Raw genomic sequence first — 15,795 nt, 5'->3', positions numbered from 1 at the left:
GACGTATCATCAATTACAAACAATTTGGATTCATCAACATCCGTGAAACCTTTAAGTATTTTGAAACATTAAATCAGTTTCCATCGGAGGCGACGTTTTCGAGAGAGAACATGCAACATAAGACATCACAACCTTTCTTCGTAAAGTTTGTTGCGTGAGAAAGAGATCATCTTGGTTGCCCCACCCACTACTAACGTTAGGATAATGGGACTAATTACATTACCCTTGGTAAATTGCATATATGTATACTTTATCTAATCATAATACACTAAATTCATTGTCCCCTTGAACGTTTGATCAGGACAAGACACATCTAGAATGGGGGAACCATCCTCTTTGCCCTCCATAGCAAGGATTAGCCTTACTCCATAGCGTCCCGTATCATTCACCAAAATAGTTATTATCTTACTCCCCCTACAGGGCCTACACACACACACAAAAAAAAAATATATATACGCATCTCATTTGTCGCGTCACGTTATATAGATGTTATTAAATAAGTATATATAACAGAACAGACGATGAAGCAACACAACAAATTAATATTGAATAGACGAAGATTAGAAGTAATGGAAAGATGATATACATTTTAGCCTGCAAGGAATACCAAACACGCTCTCTTTCCTCACCCAAATTCCCTCGAGTCTAGTGTGTCTTTTCCTACAGGCATTACTTATCAGGATGCACGTATGCACATAGCTTACCGTTGCGCGTTTCCTATTCATTGTCCTGAGTTGAGTGTGAGTCATGTACCTCCCTCACTTTACCACTCAAAACACATTCACACGCGGGAAGTTCTGAATATGTACTGTTTCATCACTCCACCTGCCTGATTACCTACGCACGTATCTAAGATGACGACAGCAAGCCAAATATAGAGAACGAATGAGAGAACTGAGTATAGGAAGCATGAATATGTACCGTATCATCACTCCACCTGTCACTTTGCCCACGCCCGTGCCTGTCTGTCTGACTAACTGAACTGACGACTGAACTAGCTGATCTAACGACTGAATTAACTGAACGACAGCACGCCAAAAAGAGAGGACAAAAGAGACTGAAGCATAGGAAATACTGAATATCAAATCAGTTACACCACCTGTTTGCCTCCCTACTGAGATGACGACAACACACCAAAAAGAGGGCACAAAAGAGAAAATTGAGAATAGAACACACCTAATATCAGAACACCTACATACTCCACCTCTTGCCCGCCTGACTAACTGGATCAAGGTGACGGAAACACACCAAAAGAGAGAACAAAAGAGATAATCGAGCACGGAAAATCACCAACATACTCTACCTTGTGCCTGCCGACAAAAGCACACCAAAAAGAGAGGACAAAAGAGAAAATTGAGCGTAGAAAGCACCGGATATCAAAACACCTACATGCTCCCCCTACTAAATAAGATGACAGCACACCAAAAAGAGAGAACAAAGGAGATTATGGAGCATAAGCAACCCTGAATATCAAAACACCTACATACCTACATACACCATCAGGTTGCCTTCCTGACTAACTGGACTAGATGACATCACACCAAGAAGAGACAAGAAAAGAAAGACTCGGGCGGACGTGAGCGAATGCACGTGGCCGCAGGGTTCCGCGACCTCAGTCAACCTTTCCCAAATAGTGCGAGCAGCTGGTGCCAAGACTGAGTGAGGCTGCAGCATCGTGATCAGGGCGTGCGGGGGGCTTGGCTCACTATTTAGGCTGTACACGTAGCTGGTGATTCTGCTCCTCCTTACGTTTAGAGAGTCTGGCTGTGTTGGTTGAAATGTGATGATGAAAACAAGTGTTAATAGCACAAAAAAATTGTGCTAGATCGGCGTCGCATGACCCTCCAACATCCCCCCCAACAATTTATATTATGCAACTAGGGATCTAAAATGGAAAATGCTGAAAAGTAAAGAGGGCGCCACTATAGACACTTGCCTGCGCCACAACGGGCTGGGGCCGACCATCAGGCCCTGCTATGAAGGCCTATCGGCGCCACAGGCCAAGAAAAAAAAAGCTGACTTTGTTTATAATGCCATGTTGTAGGGTTCACCAGGACTAACAAATGTTATTATACAATGTCATGTCTACAATGCATGAGTAAGGCAGGAAAACAACTTGAAGAGAACAAGAAGATGGACAATCTGTTGATCGGCGTCTGCGACGCCGATAAAAGTGTGTGAGGTGGATATCATGTATATATGTATGTTTGTTATGATGTGTTGTTGTTGTTGTTGTTGGTGGTGGTGGTGGTGTTGTTAGAGCTGCTGTTTGTTGTCACTGCAATTGTTTGTGGTGGTGTTCGTTTTTTTTTCTTCATATTTTCTCTTTTTCTTCGTTTTCTTTTCCTTCCTCTTGTTGTTATTATTATTATTATTATTATTATTATTATTATTATTATTATTATTATTATTATTATTATTATTATTATTATTATTATTATTATTATTATTATTATTATTATTATTATTATTATTATTATTATTATTATTATTATTATTATTATTATTATTATTATTATTATTATTATTATTATTATTATTATTATTATTATTATTATTATTATTATTATTATTATCACTATTGTTATTGTTTTACTTTGTTTCTATTAACATGTGCTGTTCATTCTCTCTCTCTCTCTCTCTCTCTCTCTCTCTCTCTCTCTCTCTCTCTCTCAGTCCATCTTACGTTCAGCGCGTCACGTAGATATATGTCTGGTGAAACATACCGTAACACCACACACACACACACACACACACACACACAGTGCTATAGATGAAGCGATAGACATACAAGGTGATGATTACAAGACACGCGGCTGATAATTATACGAAGCGATAATTGATATAGACAAGAACTCGTGAGGTCAGGAGGGACACACACACACACACACACACACACACACACACACACACACATTCTTAGCGGCGACACCTTTGTTTAAAGAACTGCACTTGTAAACGTGATATTACGCAGGTGGTGATCTCCTCCTCCTCCCCCTCCCTCTCCTCCTCCTCCTCCTCTTCCTCCTCCTTTGAAGAACTGCATCACTGAACTTTCTTTCTTTACCCGCCCTTCCTAATGTGGAGTTCCAGCTGAGTGGACGCTTTGGGGGTCACGTATTCTTATCGCCCTTGTTTGTTTACTCTTTTATATATTTGGTCACGCGTTGATTAGTTGTTGTTGTTTTTTTCTATTGTTTTCTTGTGTGTGTTTTCAATTTTAGGGATGACGCGTTCGTTGTTTGTTTCCTTATTGATTGACTGATGGATGGTGTCTTTTTTTTCGTGCACGTGTGTGTGTGTGTGTGTGTGTGTGTGTGTGTGTGTGTGTGATTCAGTTACTTTATCTTCAACGTTATTTTGCCCGCTATCTCTATCACGATGCAGCCGTAAAATTATCAGCCCACCTTTATCTCTCTCACCTCCTCTGACCTTCCCGCACGTGGCTTGACAAGGTTTACGGCTGGAAATTCACGCGCTCTGATTTTTGTTTTGTTTTTTCGTATTGATATTTTTTTTGCTCGTAAGTTGCACCATATAATGACTTACTCTTATTTTACCTCTTACTTAATCCTCGTTTCTCTTTCTCTCCTTTTCTTCTCTCCTCTCTCCTTGCCGTTTCTTCATTGTTTCTTTCCTTTGCTTTTTTCATGACTATATTTTTGCTCGTAAGGTGCACCATATATGACTCACTTATGTTACCTTTTACTTAATCTTCTCCCTTTCCTTTCCTTTTGTTTCCTTCCCTTTCCTTCCCTTCCCTTCCCTTCCCCTTCCTTTCCTTACCTTCCCTTGTCTTCCCTTTCCTTTCCCATCCTTTCCCTTCCCTTCCTGTCTTTTTACTCCTTTATATGTGATTTTAAACTTTATAAGACGTAACCAGTATTTTATCCTGTCTTACCCCTGCCTATCACTTTCCTTCCCTTTCTCCCTAAACCTCATTGTGAGTGATTTAACCCTCCCTTATATCCTCCCTTCCTTATTTTTCCCCTTGTTTTCGTTTCCTTGCCACGTCATCCCATGGCTTCCCTTCTCTTCTAATCCCTCCCTTTCCTTCCCCTCCTTTCCCTACCCTTCACTTCCCTTTCCTATCCTCCCACACTCTTCTTGCCTCATCTGGGAGTTCTGAAAAGCGAGAGAAAGGAAGCCAAGGGGTCATGTCCACAGAGGTGACCATGGAACGTGTTATTATCGTACTTCGGGCATAAAGTGTTAACCCACCACCTCCACCACCACCACCGTATATAAGAGGTCAGAGCTAGTGGGGTGGACTACGTGGTTCGGGTCAGTCATCCAAAGCCGGTCCCAGTCTCTGTTAGTCCTTGACGAGGTGTGTTCCGGCGTGGTTGTGTTGACGTCGGTGTGTGTGGTGCTGCTCTTGTTGGACTTCGCGCGCGCGTGTGTGAGGGAGTGTGTCGCGGTGATTCAGAAGTTTTGTACGATTTTTCTTCTCCGTGTTGTGACTCGTGCGAGAAGTTTTGACGCATTTTTTTTCCGGTATATTTGAGTGTTGTGTCAACGATGGATTTTGTGCTTGATGGTAAGTGTTCTTCAGTTTTTGTTCATTTCTTTTCATTATTTTTTGTATTACTAGTATTTCAGTGTTTTTAGTTTGTGCATTTTCTCATAATCCAACACTAACACACACACACACACACACACACACACACACACACACACACACACACACACGTCAAAATTTCAGACGTGGCGTTCACGAATTCACGACCAGCGTCAAGGCCACTCTTGACTAACAGCGTTGAAGTCACGGCGGGAGGGTCAGTCATCTCTCTCTCTCTCTCTCTCTCTCTCTCTCTCTCTCTCTCTCTCTCTCTCTCTCTCGTAACTTTTCATTTAGAGGAAGAATAACGACAGAAACAACAATAATAGCAACAAATTATCCTCCTCCTCCTCCTTCTCTTCCTCCTGTCATTACTACTACTACTACTACTACTACTACCATCACAGCGCAGTAGGAGAGTAGCAACAAGGCGTGTACTCCGGAAGCTATCAAACAATCACTTACATCCTGGTGTGTGTGTGTGTGTGTGTGTGTGTGTGTGTGTGTGTGTCAAGATCTTTCCGCATACACGCTCTCACCATTAGAACCCCACTTGCACATCCTTTCTGTTCTTGTTATTGTCGTTGTTGTTGTTGTTGGTGGTGGTGGTGGTGGTGGTGGGTTGATACTTTTATCTGCACTCTGTTGTTCTTATTTACCCAACTTTATTTATTTACTTTTATTTATTTGTTTATTCACCCGTTATTATTATTTTTTTGCCTTCCATCTCAAAGCCGTAAAAAAGCAAAAAAAAAAAAAAAAGGACCGTGAAAGAGATAAATAGATGTAGAGGAGAAAGATCAAGAAAAGGAAAGATAAACAGAGAAGCAAATAAAGATGAGAGAAATAAAAAAAAAAGACAAATAAAAAAACATAGATAAAGACAGTAATTCATAGGGAGGTTAATGTATGCAGGAAAGAGAGAGAGAGAGAGAGAGAGAGAGAGAGAGAGAGTAAATGGAGTGATAAGTGATAAGTGGTCAAGGGGAGAGAGCGGCGGATATAAGTTGATTGTCGTGGAGCGCTCACTTTGCTGGCGGCCATGAGAGAGAGAGAGAGAGAGAGAGAGAGAGAGAGAGAGAGAGAGAGAGAGAGAGATGCCCCGTTTACGTCGAAGGGGAGAAAAAAATGATGGAGGAGGAAAAATGATGAAGGGGAAAGGGAAAGTTGGAAAGCTGATAAATACTAACTGGTATGTACAGAGATAGGTATATACTATATAGACTGATAGATTAGTAGAGACAGACAGACAGACAGACAGATATACAGACAAAAGAACACACTGACGGACACTATAACTGGAATGTGCAAAGATAACGAGAGAGAAAAACCAGACAAACAGACAAAAACAGATATGAACAGAAGGACAGACTAAGAAAAGAGGACAAGGAGAAACAGACACAGACAGAAAGAGACAAAAACGAACAGACAGACAAAGAAACACAGATAACAAGACACATTACGCGTGCACAGCCACTCAGACAAGACACACACGCTGATAAATGTAACAAAAAAGAAAGAAAGCAAAAAAAGCACTTATCGCTTCAGAGCCCGTTGACATGACTTGTGGTGGTTCTTATCATTCATTTTACTACTAATCAGCGGACGGACGAACAGACGGAGGGACACCTGCTTCGTATGTGCTCGCAAAACACACACACACACACACACACACACACACACACACACACACACACACACACACACACACACACACACAGCTCTTCGGATTCTTTACAGGACCAACGAGTAGCGGGCTTTTTTTTATTGTTTCCTTTTTTTGTGTGCCCTTGTGTTGTCTCCTTTGCTGTAAAAAAAAAAATACTTACCACATGAGAAATACAAAAAGAGATATACATAAATAATACACCAGGATACTTGTTTATGGGATTACAGGATCGAAAAAGAGAAAAAAAAAGCGAGGTTCTCATAAACTAATAATCTTTCTTCCCTTCCTCCCCCCAAAAATATTACTCTTCCCCTTGGAGAACATAAGCAGAGACACCTCCATAAATCAGTGTTCCTAAAAAATAGAAATAGAAATAGAAAGGTCTGAAAAAAAGTATTCTTCACTCAAAAATAATTACGTCTCACAGGTTCAATAGATTTATAGAGAGAGAGAGAGAGAGAGAGAGAGAGAGAGAGAGAGAGAGAGAGAGAGAGAGAGAGAGAGAGAGAGAGAGAGAGAGATGGGGTGAAGGGGTCAGGTGCTTATAAAGTGTTGAAGATAAAAGTAAAAAAAAAAAAATCTGGTTTTAACTTGCCTGTGGCGTCGCCTTCCTTTTTTTCCTTCTTTTGTCACGTGTGTCTCTCATGCAAGGATATTATTCCTTAAGCGAGTTTGTGTGTGTGTGTGTGTGTGTGTGTGTGTGTGTGTGTGTGTTTGGGGGGGGGGGAGAAGGGAAGGGGTTGGAAAATAAATCATCGTGTAGACATGTGTGTGTGTGTGTGTGTGTGTGTGTGTGTAAGGACCTGTGTATTTTCTTAAGGACAGATGAGGAAGAAGACTAGGCTTATTTCCTTTAAGTATAACCACCTGAACTAACTTAAATGTCTCAGATGTGTAAATAGGTGGGTTGTGAAACTTGACATACAGTGATAGGCTGAAACGTCAAAATTTTCGTCCTCTGGAAAGGCGAAGCGTGCCGAGAGACAATTTAAGATTATAAGTGAAGTGAATGTATTGCTCGGATGATGTCAATAATCTTCTCGTAGTTGGAGAGCAGAATAGGATTCGTAGCAATGGTTTAAGTAAGATATATGAAATTAATATAAGATAAGCAAAATTTGATTTAGTAATAAAGTGGTTTAAGTCAATTAAATTAAGTTATAATAAAGATAAGCATGAATTGGTTTGCTAACAGAATGGTGAATGAGTGAAACAGCCTTGGCAGTCATATGGTGAACGCAAATACGATAGACACCGTCAAGATAGGTTAGTAATATTCATAGGCAGAGAGGCTTGGTGCTTTTATTGTATTTTGTAGCAAAAAAAGGAGGCAGCTCAGTGGTGCTAAAAAGAGAGGACAAAAGAAAATGGTGCCGTTCCCGCAAATAGTGATCAGATGAAGATTCCGAATTAGAGAGGCCAGAGTTATTAGGAGAGGTGTCTTGATGCTCCCCTCTTGAAAGAGTTAAAGTCACCGTTGTATGCCGTCTGTCTTTTTGTGGACTCCTCATAGTCTTAGGCTCATGCGCATCAAGTCCCCCTCCTGGCCTCGCACAAAGCTGGCGGCCTGTGGCGTGGGACTGGGCGGTGAGCAGGATACGTGACGCCCAGCACGGCCCTCCTTTACCGCCTCCACCACCACCACCACCTGTACCAACCTCTACCACCACCACCTCTCCCACCTCCGCCATGCCCCACTGACCACCTTTACCTCAAGCTTGTGCCCCAGTGTTTCCTCCTCCTCTACCCCTACTCGCCACACCACCACCACCACCACCACATCCTGCATCCCCCACTGACCACCACTCACCACCACAACCACCGCTACCCCCTCCGACCCCCTCCCTTTCACCATCGCTCTAGTACTCTCCACACCCCTTCTTCCACTGCCCCATCCACCACCCAGCAACTAACCTCATTCTGTCCTCTTTATATTTATTTTACAGCATCTTAAGCGATCTTGTGTTGTTTTTAGCAGTGTGTGACTAATTTTCACTGCACTTAACGAAAATAAGTTATTCATAGCATTATGTATATGTCGAGGGTGAATAATTTGTTGTTTTAAAAGATGTCTCTCTGGCTGGGGGGTTATCAATGTAGTTCAGCGGCGAAAGTAACATCGAGGTGACCTAAGAGTTAAATTCTCAGTTATCATTCTACGAGAGAGAGAGAGAGAGAGAGTGGAGAACGTTTGGAAAGGCTTTTGTCTTGCAGTGAACTAAATGTAACTGATTGCTTTGATGATGATGATGATGATGCAAGGGCTGGGCGGGGCTGGTTATAATGAAAGGAGGGGATCGAGGCTGAGGGCACTTGTCAAGGGGTCACGAAAGGGTGGAATGTGACTGCTTGAGGCGTGAAAGGAGCGGGTTGATGTGATGTGGCGTGAGGGGATGGAGGTGGCTGTGGGTGTGTAGTGTAGGCTGCAAGGTGTGAGGGAAGGATCGGTGGGTCGTAAGGGAGTTTTGTTTACGATTAGAGGAAGCAGAAAGTGAAGAGAATTGAGAAGAAAGAATAAAAATAACAGCAACAATCAAGTCCTACATAACAAGCATGAGTAGTTTTAGATGAGGTGCTACTACTACTACTACTACTACTACTACTACTACTACTACTACTACTACACAACATAAATGATACCTCCACCCATGTTTATTTTCCCGACACATAATCATGGAGGGCTCCATAGCTTGGAGGTCATTAGCCCCAACTCTGTTCGCTAATGACTGTGGCATCCAACCATATCACTAATACTACCTGACACTAAATCACCTATCATCTATTACGTCTAGATCCCACTTTCCTTCCCTACTCAAGTCACTCCCGACCCACCCTAATGTCACTCTCCACCACTGTGGCTTCATAGTCCATATTGGAGATGGTGGTGGCTTTTGGGCCAGAGTGTCTGGTGCCCCTGAGACATAGGATGGCCGACCTGAGCAGGGAGAACGAGAGGCGAACTACTACTTCTACTACTACTACTGCTACTACTGCTACTACTACTACTACTACTACTACTACTACTACTGTGTGTGTGTGTGTGTGTGTGTGTGTGTGTGTGTGTGTGTGTGTGTGTGTTACTTTGAATTATTCATTAAACACCTGGGCATCACCTGATATCTTCCCCTTCCTCTTCTTGTTTCTCTTTTCCTTCCGCATTCCTTACCTTCCTTTTCCTTTACTTTCATTTTCTTCATTCTCCTTCCCTTATCATCTCAAGTTTTCCCTTCGCCTCCGTCTTTCTCCTTCCTCCATTTTATCTCTTTCCTGTTGTTTCTCTATTCCCCTTTCATCCCCTTCCTGTTTCTCCTTTCTTTATCTTCCCTTCCCTTTCATTATCTCCCTCTTTCCTGATTCTCTTCTCTTTCCATGTCTTTTATTCTTTTTTTTATCCTGTTCCCCTTTCTTATCCTTTTCTCTCTACCTTCTGTTCTTTCTCTTCCCATCCTCTTCTACCCCTTTCCTTCTTCCCTGCTTCATCCCCCAGCCTCCCCTTCCCCTTCTCCCCCCCCCCCCCCTCTTGCCTCTTTACTCACTGCCACGCTACGCTTTAAAATGAAAGAGGAGGAGGAGGAGATGGAGGAGGAGGAGGTAGTGGAGATGGAGGAGGAGGAGGAGGTGGGAACACTGGCGGAAGAGAGGTTAGTGAACGAGAGAGAGAGAGAGAGAGAGAGAGAGAGAGAGAGATGGGGATGTTGGGTACGACTTGTGAGAGGGGGGAGGGGGTGGAGGAAGGAAGGAGGGTGTGGAAGAGGCTAGGCAGAGAGAGAGAGAGAGAGAGAGAGAGAGAGAGATAATAATGTTTTTTCAGAGGGTGGAGAACGAATCCTCCTCCTCCTCCTCCTCTTCCACCTCCCTTCCGAAAGCGTGAGTGGAGGAAGGAAACAAACGAGAAAGAGAGATGACAGAGAAATGAACTTTTGGAACCGACTGTAGAATTGGAAGGAGGAGGAGGAGGTGGAGGAGGAGGAGGAGAGAGTTGCGTGTGGAGGAGGGAGGGAGGGAGGGAAGGGTTGGGCGCCAGGCTGTCTCCCTTCTCACTCTTAAAAGGAGGATGAGAAAGTAGAGGAGGAGGAGGAGGAGGAGGATAGCTTGCAGGAGGAAGGAAGTTAAGCTATCAAGATCAAGGGGGCGAGGAGAACAAAGATGCGGGAGATGAAGAAGAGAGAGAGAGAAAAAAAAGTAGAAATAGGAATAAGGAAAGAGAAGTGTGAATTAGAGCAAGTATAAGGAGAGAGAAATGAATGAGAACAAGTATAAGTAAATAGTAAGGAAGATTTAAGTATAAAGACTCATAAAAAGGCGAAAGAAGTGAATAAGAGAAAAAGGATACAAGATAAGTTAAGAAATAGGAATAAGGAAAGAGAAGTGAGTAAAAAAACAAGTATAAGGAGAGAGAAGTGAATGAGAGCAAGTATAAGTAAGTAATAAGGAAGATTTAAGTATAAGGAGAGACTCACAAAAAGGCGAAAGAAGTGAATAAGAGAAGGATGCAAGATGAGTTAAGAAAAGAAAAGAAAAAGAAAACAATGATAGCTTTAGTTAGATCAGAGAGATACCACACGTTGCTGTTGTTGCTGTTGTTGCTGTTGTTGTTCTTCTTGAAGTTGTTGTTTTACCTTATTGTTGTGAACGTTATTGTGGCGACGTCTTTTTATGATATCGAAACTTCAGTAAAATATCAAGTGATTTTTTTCTCTTCTTGGCGATGTATTTTTGTGAATGGAATTTAATTAAACTACTTTGAAACCAGGTGAGCGTATTCTTGTCATGATATTTAAGCTACCAGAAGTAAAAAGGATAGAGACGGCTTTGTAATAATTATCGATGTGAAGTAAGTAAGGAAGCAAAGCGATTTAAACACCAGACAAAGCAAGGACTTGATGAATAAATAGGCAGTAAAGTGTCGCCCTCTACTTGCGCATAGAGACAAGTGCTGCCCTCTGTCAACTGCGGCGGCGTGCTGAACTAAAGTGTGATGGTGGTGGTGACTCTCCCTTACTGTATATCCTTTTTTTCTTCTTTATCTTTACTTCATTTTCTTTCATCTTTCGCTGCCTCCTCCTCCTCCTCCTCCTCCTCCTCCTCCTCCTAAGTTCATCCTATCCTCTTTACTCCTATTATTATTGCTGTTATTGTTGTTTGTAGTTTTTCTTTTTCTTCTTTTCTTCTCCCTCTCCGTATCTTGGTGGTGGAGGTGGAGGAATGTACAGGCGGAGGAGCGGAGTTGCCCAAACATAGAGGTGGAGGTGGATCTGGAGGTGTGGTGGCTGTAGGAGTGGAGCGAAGGCGGAATGTGGGAAGGAGCGGGGAGGGGGGGATAGGAAGGGAGAATAGGGAGTAGGTGTGGGTGACCTTGAACTCCGCAGAAGGTTAGGTGGAGGAGGAGAGAGAGAGAGAGAGAGAGAGGGGGGGGGGGGAAGCAAACGAAGTAACTGAACGAACATTCTTCCTCCTCCTCCTCCTCCTCCTCCTTTATTTTTCATTCTTTCTCCTCCTCTTCTTTTCTACCTCCTTTTCTTTTTTTTCTTTGCTTTTGCTTCTCTTTCTTTTCCCTTTTATTACCTCCTCCTCCTCCTCCTCCTTTTTAGTTCTTCCTTTCCTCCTTTTTTCTTGTTGTTGTTGTTGTTGTTGTTGATGTTTTCTTTTATCTTTTGCTACACGTTTCTTCTCCTTTGATCCTTTCTCTCCTCCTCCTCCTCCTCCTCTTCCTCTTCCTTCGTGCCCAAGCGACTGCATGTTTAAAAAAAAAATAACACAATGACTCCGAAACACGTGACCGAAAGAATCCAGTACTATTGAGAGAGAGAGAGAGAGAGAGAGAGGTCAATGGATGATGACACAAAGGAAAGATCATAGGGTCAGAGAGAGAGAGAGAGAGAGAGGATGCTACTTTAAGGTGAGGTCATGAAGGTCGCTGTGTGTGTGTGTGTGTGTGTGTGTGTGTGTGTGTGTGTGTGTGTTCATCTGTCTCATTTTATCGATAAAGGAAAATTGGAGCAGAAAATCGCAGTGATACATAATAATAATAAAAATAATAATAATAATAATAATAATAATAATAATAATAATAATAATAATAATAATAATGATAATAGTAATATTGATAATAATGATAAGGAATGAAATGTACAGTAACAAGGCATTTTTATCGTGAGACATCGAGAATGAAAAAGAAAAATTGGCACTTTGGTTACGCTTTCCTCCTCCTCCTCCTCCTCCTCCTCCTTCTATTTATCATCATTATCACCTTTGAGTCTTCCGTGCTCCGAGCCTTCCCTGGAGCATAGGAGGAGGAGGAGGAGGAGGAGGGTTAAAGGAGAGAAAGCAAAGAGGAAAGGTGTTTGTTTATGAGAGAGAGAGAGAGAGAGAGAGTATAAAACAGGAAATTAAGAAAATGTTGCCAGAAGGAGATTTCTAAAGTGTGCAGAGGGAGGGAAAGAGGGAGCAATGAAAGGAGGAATAAGGAAATAGAGAGGAAGGAGAAAAGAAACAAGGAAGGGAGTGCTGAAGGAATAGAGGAAGGGAAGAAGGGGATGGTGCATGGAGAAGTGGAAGCAGGGAGTAAGAGAGGAGGGAGTGGAGTGAGTGAGGGAGGAAGGGAGTGCTGGAGGAGGGTTGGCCAGGTGTGTGAACCAAACATTCTCGGCTGAGTACCTGAGATCACGGCATGCTAACCTACCTACCTCCTGGACCTCCCTCCCCCCCTCCCTCCCTCCCTTTCTTCCTTCATCTCTCTCCCTCCCTGCCTCCCTTCTTTAAACTCTCCCTCCCTGCTTCCCTGCTTTAAACTCTCCCCCCTGCCTCCCTTCTTTAACTCTCTCTGCCTTCCTTCTTTTTTTCTACTATATCTTGGTCTTTTTCTTGGGTATTTATCAGTTAAAGGACCTCCCTGTTTTCATTCTTTCATCCCTCCCTCCCCTCCTTCTTTCAGCTCTCTACCTGTCTCCCTTCTTGTATCCTTCTCTCACTTCCTCCTTCTCTCCCTACATCTCTTCTCTCATTCCTATCTTCTTTCCTTTCTTTTTTTCATTTCTACCTCCCTGTCTCCCTTTTTTTCCACATATCTTCATCCCTCCCTTCTTCCCTCCCTGCCTCCCTTCTTTAAGCTCTCCTTCCCTGCCTCCCTTCTTTCATTCATTGTTTTTTTCATACCTTCCTGTTTTCATTCTTTCATCCCTCTCTCCCTTCCTTCCTTCCTTCCTCTCTCTCTCTCTCTCTCTCTCTCTCTCTCTCTCTCTCTCTCTCTCTCTCTCTCTCTCTCTCTCTCTCTCTCTCTCTCTCTCTCTCTCTCTCTCTCTCTCTCTCTCTCTCTCTCTCTCTCTCTCTCTCTCTCTCTCTCTCTCTCTCTCTCTCTCCCTCCCTTTTTTTCTTTCATCTCTACCTCCTTGCCTCCCTTCATGCATCCCTCTCTCATTCCTCCTTCTCTCCCTCCATCTCTTCTCTCATTCCTATCTCCCTCCCTTCCTTCTTACCTTCTTCTTCTACCTTCCTGCCTTCCTTCTTTCTTCCCCTTTCCTTCCTCCCTTCCTTCTTCTCTCATCTGTTTCTCGTTTCCCTCTCTCTCTCCCTTCTTCACCCATTCATCACTTCATTAATTCATCATCTCTCTCTCTCTCTCTCTCTCTCTCTCTCTCTCTCTCTCTCTCTCTCTCTCTCTCTCTCTCTCTCTCTCTCTCTCTCTCTCTCTCTCTCTCTCTCTCTCCCCCCCCTTCCTTCCTTTCCCCTCCTTTTTCCTCTTTCATTAGTCTTTTCCTCATTTTATCTTCCAACTCAATTCACACACACACACACACACACACACACACACACACACACACACACAGACACACACACACACACATCATTTCTCTTCATCCGTTTTCCTTCCCCTCATCCTCCCCTCCCACTTTTTTCCCTGATCTTTTACAATCCACCACCTGCCACCTCCACCACCTCCACCACTACCACCTCCACCACCACCGTAACCGCAGCCACCACAAGCAGTATCGGATTTTCCTATTGTCTATCCTTGTCTGACTAGCTTTTTTTTCTTCTTTTTTCTCCTCTTTTTGTCCTTTCGTTGTTTTTTTTCTCCTCACCTTCTCCTCCTCCTCTGTTCGTGTTCAAGGACAAGACATGTTTTCTGCTGGGGTTTTTTTTTTTTTTTTGGGGGGGGGGCGGGGGGAGGGCTGTGGTGTTGGTGGTGGTGGTGATGATGATGGTGGTGTGGAGAGTAGTAGGGAAGGGTGGAATAGTGTTGCGGAGGATAGTGAAGGGTGGATAAATATTAAGGGTGGATAGAATAGTGATAGTGGTGGTGGTGATGGTGATGGTGATGGTGATGGTGATGGTGGTGGTAAGAAAGAGGGAATGTAAGGGATGTGGTGATGGGGTGGGGAAGAATTTTTCGGATTGGTCGGTTTTGGTGTTGTTGTTGTTGGTGGTGGTGGTGATGTTGGGGAAAGGAATGTTTTAGAGGAGGTGGTGGTGGTGATAGGGGAAGGAATGTTGGACGTGGTGGTGCTGGTGGTGGTGAGAGGGGAAGGAATGTTGGAGGAGGAGGAGGAGGAGGAGGAAGAAGAGGGGAAAGAAGAGAACGAGGAAGAAGATTAGGCGGTGGGGAGGAGAAGGAGGAGGAGGAGATGGAGTAATGAACAAGAGAAGAAAAATAAGAAAAGGAGGAGGAGGAGGAGGAGGAAGAAGAGAAATGAGCAAGAAAAGAAAGAAAAATAGAGGAAGGGGAGGAGGAGGAGGAGGAGGATAAATGAGAGGGATAAAAATGATGATGGTAATAATAAGAATAATAAGCATAAGAACAAGTAGACAAAAAAAAAAGAAGAGGAGACCTGAGGAGGAGGAGGAGGAAGATTAAAGCTGGTCTTTCTCACGTTTTTACAGCGGTTTACATCTTCCTCCTCTTCCTCCTTCCTTCCTCTCTCCCCCTCCTTCCTCTTCCTCTTTTTCCTCTTCTCTTTCCCTCGTTTTCACTTTCCTTCTTGGTGATCCTTTCCCTCCCTCTCGTCTGTGTATTCTCTCTCTCTCTCTCTCTCTCTCTCTCTCTCTCTCTCTCTCTCTCTCTCTCTCTCTCTCTCTCTCTCTCTCTCTCTCTCTCTCTCTCTCTCTCTCTCTCTCTCTCTCTCTCTCTCTCTCTCTCTCTCTCTCTCTCTCTCTCTCTCTCTCTCTCTCTCTCTCATTCACTTTTTCCCCTCCTCTCTTTCTCCCTTCCTTCCCTTGCTTCCTTCCTTCCTGTCTCTCTCATTCCCTTCTTTCCTTATCTTTTCAATCCCTCCTTTCTTTTCCACCCTTCCCTCTTCTGCTTTTCTATCACATCCTTTCCCTTCCTTTTTTCCTCCTTTCTTTCTCTCGTTACCCCCATTTCTCTTATTTTCTTCATCTCTCTTCTTGTCTTGTTTATCACTTCACTTCTCAGTCTCCTTCCTTCCTTCCTCTCCCTGCTTTCTCCCTCCCTCTCCCTGCCTCCTCCCTCCCTCCGTCTCACCGTTAGTATTTATATATAACTTGCCGGTAATTGTTGCTAATCATAGACTTGTCCTAATGAGTCTGGCAAAAACGCGTAGTGGGA

At 43.3% G+C, this 15,795-nt stretch overlaps 1 protein-coding gene across 1 annotated transcript in view; it reads left to right on the top strand.

The window, feature by feature from the left end:
- The first annotated feature begins 4,278 nt into the window (after positions 1-4,278).
- LOC126998835 (uncharacterized) overlaps positions 4,279-15,795 on the top strand; it is a 111,375-nt gene continuing 99,858 nt past the window's right edge. Inside the window, exon 1 of the mRNA XM_050860979.1 lies at positions 4,279-4,540. The gene's annotated coding sequence lies outside the window, so the exon portion shown is untranslated. The remainder of the gene's footprint in view (positions 4,541-15,795) is intronic.

This window comes from Eriocheir sinensis, chromosome 15, assembly GCF_024679095.1.
Source record: "Eriocheir sinensis breed Jianghai 21 chromosome 15, ASM2467909v1, whole genome shotgun sequence".
NCBI classification, from domain to species: Eukaryota; Metazoa; Arthropoda; class Malacostraca; order Decapoda; family Varunidae; genus Eriocheir; species Eriocheir sinensis.
The sequence above is the reverse complement of the archived record's forward strand: the minus strand, read 5'-3'. Positions and strand labels throughout refer to the sequence as shown.